This window comes from Chiloscyllium plagiosum, chromosome 20 (assembly GCF_004010195.1).
Source record: "Chiloscyllium plagiosum isolate BGI_BamShark_2017 chromosome 20, ASM401019v2, whole genome shotgun sequence".
Classification (NCBI taxonomy): domain Eukaryota; kingdom Metazoa; phylum Chordata; class Chondrichthyes; order Orectolobiformes; family Hemiscylliidae; genus Chiloscyllium; species Chiloscyllium plagiosum.
The window spans coordinates 5,225,227-5,235,132 of NC_057729.1; the positions used below are offsets into that span (position 1 = coordinate 5,225,227).

Genomic DNA, 9,906 nt, shown 5'->3' on the forward strand with positions numbered 1-9,906 from the left:
CTTCCTGGTTTAACTAAAGAACACTACCACTGTACTACAAGTCCCATAGGTATGCCAGTCTATACAGAGTCTAAAGGTCTATCTATTTATCAAAGGTAGTAGAGAGAGAATTTACATTCCACTAACAGGAAGAGGCACTTGTGTTACCTTGTTGCAAGTTAGCAATAGGTACAATTAACATGAACTAGCTAGGAATTATTGTAACTAACAGAATATAGTTATGTCACACCTATCTTCATCAGGATCTCATGTTTCGCCAATTAGACTGTGTGGCATTATCAGGTGGGATGGACTTCATCCACTTTCAGCATTAACTCTTTTAGAACCTTATACAACACAGATAGTGCAATACAGCTCCTTACCTGACAACTAGCTTAATGCTAAACTGCTGAGAGATCTTTTACAAAGAGGTCAATTTTAACAAAAGACAAAACCTCCAAAGCAGAGATAACAAGGTTGTGTTAACTTCAGTGAATCATGGTTTTATTACTGTTCCCAATCTTGGAATCCTCTGAATGTTGAAAAGAGACTTTTTAAATTAGACTGATGCATGAGTTGTCAAGTAGGAGGGTCAGATTAATGAGCTGGAAACAGTGCGCACATTCACATGGTAAAGGAATAATTATAACGGGTGGGTGAATCACAAATACTGCCAACTAGGTCATCATGATAAACTTAGAACATGTATTTATATATCACTCTTCATATCCCGAAGTCCTATGCAGTATTGCTATCAGATAATATGGCATTACTAGGAGAGAGACTCTCCATGTGAGTAGTATTCTGTGGGACATTACAATTGTTATTACTCACATTACATGCTTCAGAAATATTTTAAATATTTTTTAATGCATGTATAGCATATCATATGTTGTATATTTGAATATCTATTAATGTTTAAGTCTGTGTATTTTTATGTAATTATCTGACACAAAGTTGGAGAATCAGAATCTTTGATCATGCTGTAAGCTCTGCAGTTTTGGATCTCCATTTCCTGCTTTCCCTAGCTCAGGCCTACTTTAGAGCCTAGTGTGTCGCTCCGTAGTGACCAGAATTGTACACAGTACTCCAAAAGTGGCCTCACCAATATCCTGTACAACTGCAACATGAGCTCTGTACTCCTAAACTCAGTGGTCTGAGCAATGAAGGCAAGTGTGTCAAATAACTTCTTAACCACCCTGTCTACCTGTGACGCAACTATGTACCTGGTTCGGCAACACTACCCAGGGCCCAACCATTAGCCGTATAAGTCCTGCCCTTGTTCATCTTACCAAAATGCAAGACCTCGCATTTATCTAAATTAAACTTCATTTGTCCCTTCTCAGTCCATTGATCCAATTGATTAAGCTATCTTTGTAATCTTAGATAGTCTTCTTCACTGTCCACCATACTTTGTATCATCCACAAACTTACTAAACATACCTCCAATATTGTCATTCAAATCATTTATATAAATGACAAACAACAATGGCTTTTTTTTAACCCTGAGTACTCACTGAGCCTCAGTTGCAAAGGGACCTACATGATCAAAAACAGAACCATGAACAATTGGGCTCAGAGCCACAGAATTGTTATAGAACGGAAGGAGGTCATTCAACCCATTGTGCCTGCACTGGCTTTATTACCTAATGCCAAACTCCTGCTTTTTTTCCCATATCCCTGCACAGCAGGTATCTAAATAGCCATCCAATGCCCACTTGAATGCCTCAATTAAACTTGCCTCCACTACTTCCCCAGGTAGTGCATTCAGACCCTAACTGCTCGCTATGTGAAAAAGCTTATCTTGACTTCACATTACTTCATTTGCCCATCTTTTTAAAACTCTACAGCCAATATTACACACATCTCATTTCATATGGAATGCTCATTCATTATAGTCTACACTGTATCTTAGTGTATCATGTAGCAGCACACAGTGGTGTGTGATGTGACACAACATGACACTAAATTACATTATTAATCAACTTCAACAGAAACTCTCCTTAGGCACAGTGCTAGTCCATTTGTTTGAATTGACAGCAATGAGATTAATTAGCTGAATCTTGTACTTAGATGTTCCAGTGACTATTATGAGGGTGTCTGATTTGTGACAAGAAGGCATGAGTACCTTGCAGTGGGTCAGGGCATTTGTGCATTGAAACCTGCTGAAAAAGGTTGGACCTGAAAGGCACTGATTCTTATGCAGAGAAACAAAGACCATCGCTGTGAGTGCCTGGAGGAACAGCTGTGGTTTCCCAGCTAGTTGGCTGCTCACCAGTGCATCTGTGGCTGTACAATTTGGGAGTTTGGTGATCTTATTCCTGAACTGAGAGGTATAAGATCACCTCCAGGGGGCAGCCTCACCTCATTTGAACCAGAACTAGTCATGTTTAACTTGACAAATGCCAAAGCACCTGGTGACATTATATAAAACTAATCTTCCAATACTTTTGGCATTAAATGATAAACTGTTAAATTTTAATTGAGGAAAAATAGTAATGCCCAGTAAGCAGTATATCTTAGGTCCGCAATGCAGTACAAATCACCTATCAATAATAATTATAAGGAAAAGGAATGCATGCAAAATGACCAATAATGGAACACATTTAATGTTCAGATTAATTGCAAATAATAGAAGGCCCCTATAATTGATCCTGACCATTGCTTAGATGGCTGAGCTTGGCTAGAGCAGCAGTAGGGGAAGCTTTAAGATACTGGTGGAGCAGGTAATTAAGAAGGCTAATGGAATAGAGCATAGAACATAGAAAGGTACAGCACAGAACAGGCCCTTCGACCCACGATGTTGTGCCGAGGATTAATCTTAACATAAAAAAAACCTAACCTACGCAACCCTCAATTCACTGCTGCCCATGTGCATGCCCAGCAGTCGCTTAAATGTCCCTAATGACTCTGCTTCCACCACCATCACTGGCAACACATTCCATGCATTCACAACTCTCTGCATAAAGAATGTTGGCCCTTATTTCAAGGCAGTTGAAGTATAAGAGTAGGGAAGTATTGCTGCAACTATGAAGGTACTGGTGAGACCTTGAGAACAGTGAGAAGTTTTGGTTCTCTTATTTAAAGATAAATATTGTTTCATTGGAGGCAATTTGGAAAAGGTTCACTGGGGCAGTTGAAGTATAAGAGTAGGGAAGTATTGCTGCAACTATGCAAGGTACTGGTGAGACCTTGAGAACAGTGAGAAGTTTTGGTTCTCTTATTTAAAGATAAATATTGTTTCATTGGAGGCAATTTGGAAAAGGTTCACTGGGATGTTCCCTGGTATGGACTGATTGTTTTATGAGCAAGCACTAAACAAGTTGGGACTCTCCTATTTGTATTTCTTGGTCTTATGATCTTACTGTGGAAATATGCTCCCACTTCCAAATTTGCTACAGAGGACCTCTGCTGGAAGGTTCGCAGTGGCTGAGGACAGGATCAAGAATATTTAGATTTATTTTTGATATTGGTTGTTCTTGAGGTATCAAAGAATGATTAAAGGGTTTGAAGTGTCAGTCTCTTAGACAAGGCTGCAGTTGGTTGATGGTGTGTCCATGGATTTGGTCGCTGTGTATAATTGATTGCTGTCAATGTGTTTAGCTAGATACAAGATGTTCCAACATGAATATAGAATTGGTAGCTGTACAAATGACTGTGTATGTGACAGGTTGCTGATTTTGTGCCCCGGGTGGTTTCACTGTATGCAATTTGGTGCTGTGTGTTTACAAACAATTCACTGCATGTGTTATATAAGTTTGGAAAGCCCTTCATCTATATTGTTTCATTGGAGGCTAAACCTCACAATTCCTGGAATACCAAAGAAATAAATGGAGGAATTGTTTTCTAATATCATATTTCTTTCATAAGAATTACTCCTCTTGTATCCAGCTGTTCTAACAAAACCAAAATAAAAAAATTCCACATTGCATGAGGAGTGATAAGTCCCCCAGACCTGATGGGATATAGCTACAGAGGAAGTAGCTACAGAGATAATGGATGCACTGGTAATAATCTTCCAAAAATGCTTCAATTTTAGAAGAGTTCCATAGGCTTGGAAAACTGCAAATGTAACAACATTATTTAAAAAGGGAAGGGAACATTAAAAAAAGGACAAACTCATAAGACCATAAGACATAGGAGTGGAAGTAAGGCCATTCGGCCCATCGAGTCCAATCCGCCATTCAGTCATGGCTGATGGGCATTTCAACTCCACTTACCCGCATTCTCCCCGTAGCCCTTAATTCCTTGTGACATCAAGAATTTATCAATCTCTGCCTTGAAGACATTTAGCGTCCCGGCCTCCACTGCACACCGCGGCAATGAATTCCACAGGCCCACCACTCTCTGGCTGAAGAAATGTCTCCGCATTTCTGTTCTGAATTGACCCCCTCTAGTTTTAAGGCTGTGCCCAAGGATCCTAGTCTCCCCGCCTTACGGAAACAATTTCCAAGCCATCATAAATGACATGACACCAGGAGCTCCAAAAGCTTGAGATTTCAAACACACCTGTTGGACTATAACCTGGTGTTGTGTGGTTTCTGACTTTGTCCACCCAGTTTAACACCAGTACCTTCGCATCATGGCAACCATAAGACAGTTAACTTAATTGTGGACTGCTATTAGGAATATGTTATAATCTACGATAAAAGATACTATGGTGGAGCATTTAGAAATGCATAATATGATCAAGACCAGCCTTGGTTCATGAGAAGAAGTTGTGCCTGGCAAATTTATGAGAATTCTTTAATGGAGGTAACAAGCAGGAAACATAACGTGGCTGCAATATAATTAGATATATTTTTATTGTCGTGCGTACCTGTGTTCAGGAATACAGTGAAAAGTACTCTCTGGCACCATCCCAGAATTTTATGTAAAAAGAAGAACATGTGGAACAAAAGCAAATGAATTTTCCAGATTCTCTCCGCGCACTGGCTCCCAAGTTCGAGGCTGCCCCTCCCAATGCAGGAAAGCAGCAGGAATGGTGGGGTCACGGAGACTGGAGGATGTTACAGATTTGGGAAGTTTTGAGATTGTTAGAGGAGGTTACAGATAGGGAGTTGTATGGTTTTATGGAGGTTCCATTGATCCGGAGGGTTGTAGGGGCTTGAAGGAGGTTAAGTGTTAGAGAGGGCTGCAGGAGTTTGCAGAGATATGGAGGATATTCTGTTCACAGAAGGTAGTGAATCCGTCGAATTTTTCTGCAAGGGATGCCAATGCTGGGTTGTTAGATATGTTCATAACCGAGATATTTAATCAGTAAAGGAATCAAGGATTACAGGGAAAAGGCAGGAAAGTGGATTTGGGGAATGGCAGAGCAGATTTGATGTTTTGAATGGCCTACTTCTATCCCTTTGTTTTATGGTTTAATGGTCTAAGTATTCTAGAGTCATTGAGTCATACAGAATGGAACCAGACCTTTCAGTCCAACCAGTCCATGCCAAGCATAATCCCAAATTAAACCAGTCCCATCTGTCTGAGCTTGGCCCGTATTATTTTAAACATTTCCTGTTCACATACTTATCCAAATGTTTTTTTTACATTATAACTGTACCCTATCCACCGCTTCTTCTGGCAATTCATTCCACACACGAACAACTCTCTGTGTATAAAAATTACCTCTCAGATCTTTCTCCTCTTACCTTAAAAATAAGCACCATAGTCTTGAAATTCCCCACCTTAGTGAAAAGACACCTGCCGTTGGCCTTATCTATACCCCTCATGATTTTATAAACCTCTATAAACCTCTAACCTCAACCTCCTATGCCCTAATGATAAAAGTTCCAGACTATCCGCCTCTCCTTATAACTCAAGCTTTCCATTCCCGGCAACATCCTTGTAAATCTCTTCTGAACCATCTCCAGCTTAACAATATTCTCCTTATAGGCAGAAGTGGGTACTGTAGATGCTTAGAGTCAAGAATGATCCCTGATGAAGCGCTCTTGCCCGAAACATCAATTTTTCCTGCTCCTCGGATGCCGGCTGACCTGCTGTGCTTTTCCAGCACCACTCTAATCTTGACACTAATATCCTCCTTATAACTGGGCATCCAGAATTGGACACAGTGTTCCAGAAGAGACCTCATCAATGATCTGTAAAACCTCAATACAACATCCCAACTCCTAAACTCAAAGTATGAGCGATGAAGACAAGTGTGCTAGATGCCTTCTTAATGCAAACTTCAAAGCATTATGTACCTGAACCTCTCAGCCTCTCTGTTCTACACCACTCAAGGCCCTACTTCTAACTGTATAAGTCCTAACCTTGTTTGTTTTACTAAAATGCAATTCTACACAAATGTGATGGACTAGGAGTTTTTAAATGCTTGGATGTATATGTAATCTGAACCTAAAAAGGAAAAAAAGAAATGCCATAAAGCCCAAACATGGAAGCTGAATGAAAATATACAACAGGCCATTTAACATCTGGTAAGGAAGATGGAGTCAAAGAGACCCTCCCAATAATTCTGGTGACAGACTGCAGTGGAGATGTTAACCTGCCTTTTACCTTCCAGATTCAGAACATACAGCACTGAGCCAACATTATTAGAATGGCTTTGGGAATACCACACAGCTGCTTACTGAGGGTAAGTATTCCACTCAATATCGTGGACCATTTCACTTCAAGTCCCATGCCCAGATTAAATAGCAAATCTCCAATAGCTATTGCTTCTTCCTTTGAATGATTTCCAATAATTTCTCAGGTTTTATGGTTAAAAATCTCCCTGTTTTGCAGGTGAATAATCAAGATGTTCAAACGTTAGAAAGTTCGTTAACGAAGATTTCTACCAGGACAGAGGAGTTGAGAAATCTTTTATATTCCAGAGAGGTTTCATGTTTCTTCCTTGTGTCAAGAGATTTGTTCATGAGCCGACCTGAGTTCTGAGATGCATGTTGCTATGATATAAATTATACAGAATGTCCACTGTGTCTTCATCCTTGTCTGTTACATTTCCTGTTACCATACAAAATCTTGCTGACAGTGCACAGGTACCGGGTAAAGTAAGAACAAACCAGTTTTCATACGAGATTTTTTTTAACAACCTCAGGACTGGCCAAAGCACTTCACAGCCAGTTGAGTCCATGTGGACTGGGACCACTGCTATAAGGTAATGAAAGACAGCAGCAATTTGTTTTGCAGACAGCTCTCAGAACAGGCAATTTCATTCATTGAGGAGATCATCTGTTTTAGGTGTTGATTGAGGGATAAAAATTGCCTAGGACACTAAGGAGAATTCCCCTGCTCTTCCTGCAAATATTCCCATGAAATCTTTAACATTTACATGAAAGGGCAGATGGAGCTGTAGTTTAATGTCTCCTCTCAATGTACTGCACAACTGCACTTAGGCCAAACAGGAAATGCTTTCCTATTTTTCTCCACGTTTGTTATATTTATTGCCCATTATTGATTTCCTTTCTGTGACCGAGAAGTTCATTTATCCTCATTGAAGTATTATTGATTTTGCCAAGGGACGGCTCAATGGATTCTGCTGTGGTTATGGTGAATTTTGAAAGGCTCTGAACTTGGTAAACACCTGGGTTCTTTAGAGAACACAGGGTATCAAGTCTTGCAGGTTAGTGACTGCTTTGATAAAGAAAATAACGAAATGTGTGAACTCTATAAGTTTACTTATATCCATATCACGTTTTACCTAATGTACCATCACTGATCACAGCCTGCTCCTCAAGATTCAACAAGTGAAAGAAATACTCTGTACACTGCACACCTCCAATGCACTGCGTTAATTCAACATTAGTACAAATATACTGATCTTCTTTGACACATTTTCCTGCCTGCTTAATGTGTTGTACGAAACTGAACAAAAAAAATCATTTATTGAGGAACTTCCAGCTCCCTGGGAAGACGTCAGATCAATTCATATCCAATAACTTGCTTTGAAGACTCTGCTCATATTTTGTCAGTTGCAACAGATTCCACCCCAGCAGGTCTGACAATCCACATTACATTAAAAGAATGCACAACACTGTAAAAATGTTAACATACCCTATCTCCCAATGTTAATAGATCCTTTTAAAAAAAATTCCAGTAGCTGATTTCTGATTGTGATCCACATCTTAACCAAAAGCAAAATAGTTTTTCCTTGAACATAACCTATGTACCATGTTGTGCTGAAATATAGTACATTATGTTTTGGGACACATTGATTTCAGACAAATAAATTAGCAAACAGGGGTTGAAATAATATCTTCACTCACCTTCAATGGCAGTGATAATCAATTATCCCAAATTAAATCGCAAGGATGAAATTCTAATACGATACTATATTCACAATCTTGAACAACTGGAAAACCTTTCTCTGTCAAGTATATTTCTGTAACCGCTTGTGCAAGTAAAATATCTGCTGCTATTTTAGTTTATTACCCTGTGGAGATGCTTATCCTGCCTTCCTTTGCATCAGGCTGAATGGCTAAGCACTAAAGCTCAGGGCACTCTAATGAAAAATCAATCCAAATAGATGTCTCTGCATCTGCTGTCCGTCTCACTGATGCTCCAAGTTCCAGCATCCCTGGGCGCTCAATTAAGCCACTGAAACTTTGCAAATACTCAAGCTAATGCTGAGTAAAATAGTCAAACTTGCGCACTAGTCAAAAATGTGGCGCTGGAAAAGCACAGCCGGTCAGGCAGCATCCGAGGAGCAGTAGAATCAATGTTTTGAGCACAAGCCTTTCATCAGGAAACTTGAGCACAAGCCCAAATTAAATTTTGACAATAGAGAAAAGTTTGCAATGATCTTATTGATTAGCAACTAATAAGTAGTTATCATTATAGATATATGTGGAGATGCCAGTGTTGGGGTGGACAAAAGTCAGAAATCACACCAAGTTTTAGTCCAATAGGTTTATTTGAAACCACAAGCTTTTGGAGCACTGCTCCTTCATCAGGTCACCCAGAGGTGTGTTGAAGCAACTCAATAGGTTATTAATCAGCCTGCTAACTCTTCCAAAATTTCTGCCCTACTGCATATAATAATGTGTGACACAAGCAAACCAGAAAGATAGTCTGGAATGGGCGACCCCATTCTTGAGAAAGGCAAGAGGAAGAATTGGGTCTCATGGTTGGTGAGGACTATCCTCTTTCCAAGTTTTGTTGCCCCCCACTCCCCCTACCTCCTCTCCTGCAGTAGTTCAAATTGCAGGATTACTTGAGGGAGCATTGCTGGTCTCTGGGATGGTGGTTTGTGACTACAAAACAGGCTCAGGACTTGAATGATTGCACAGTAAATTTGTGGGAAGAGTCAGAAATTGTAACACAGGCTGCAGGCGAACAGAGGCATGCCTCGTGAGATTGATTTGCATAAAATGAATATGATATTCAATTGTGAAACCTGATGGAATTCATGAAGGACAAAAAGAATTTTACATAAACCTGATGACAGACATACAAATACAGTTCTGAACCTCCATCAATCAATCAATGAAATGAAGCACTTTGAATCTTTTGACTGGGGTTGCTCTTTAATTAAATGCAAGACAGAACCTGAGCTTTGTAACAGCTGGATGTAAATTGTTAACAACTCACCTATGAAGCAAACATGACATTAGTCTACCTTTGAAGCTGCGCATAGTTTAAGGAAGGAAGTTACAGTCGAATAGTACCTTCGTAAAGGGCATCCCAAATAGCAAGGTTTGTGAAGGTTTTATCACCAGTGAATTAATTTTAAATGGCAGTCACTTGTTAGTTAGGGCAACTGTATGCACAAGAAGATCCCACAAATATGAGCTAAACAGTCAGATAATTTACATTTGGTAGTATTGATTGATGGATGGACTTGGCTGGAAATATAGGAGGACACAATTCCTTTGACTGCATCTTATTCAATCATGGAATCTAGGGCATCATTGGTGGGACCGGCACCTACTGACTATCCCTAGTTGCCCTTGAGAAGGTGGTGGTGAGCTACCTTCT

At 39.8% G+C, this 9,906-nt stretch overlaps 1 long non-coding RNA gene across 1 annotated transcript; it reads left to right on the top strand.

Annotated features, from left to right (window-relative positions):
• The first annotated feature begins 683 nt into the window (after window positions 1–683).
• On the top strand, window positions 684–6,882 carry LOC122559897. Its single transcript, XR_006314584.1, has 3 exons — window positions 684–771; window positions 6,494–6,565; window positions 6,715–6,882. It is a non-coding gene; the product is annotated as an uncharacterized LOC122559897 (long non-coding RNA).
• Window positions 6,883–9,906: the final 3,024 nt, after the last annotated feature.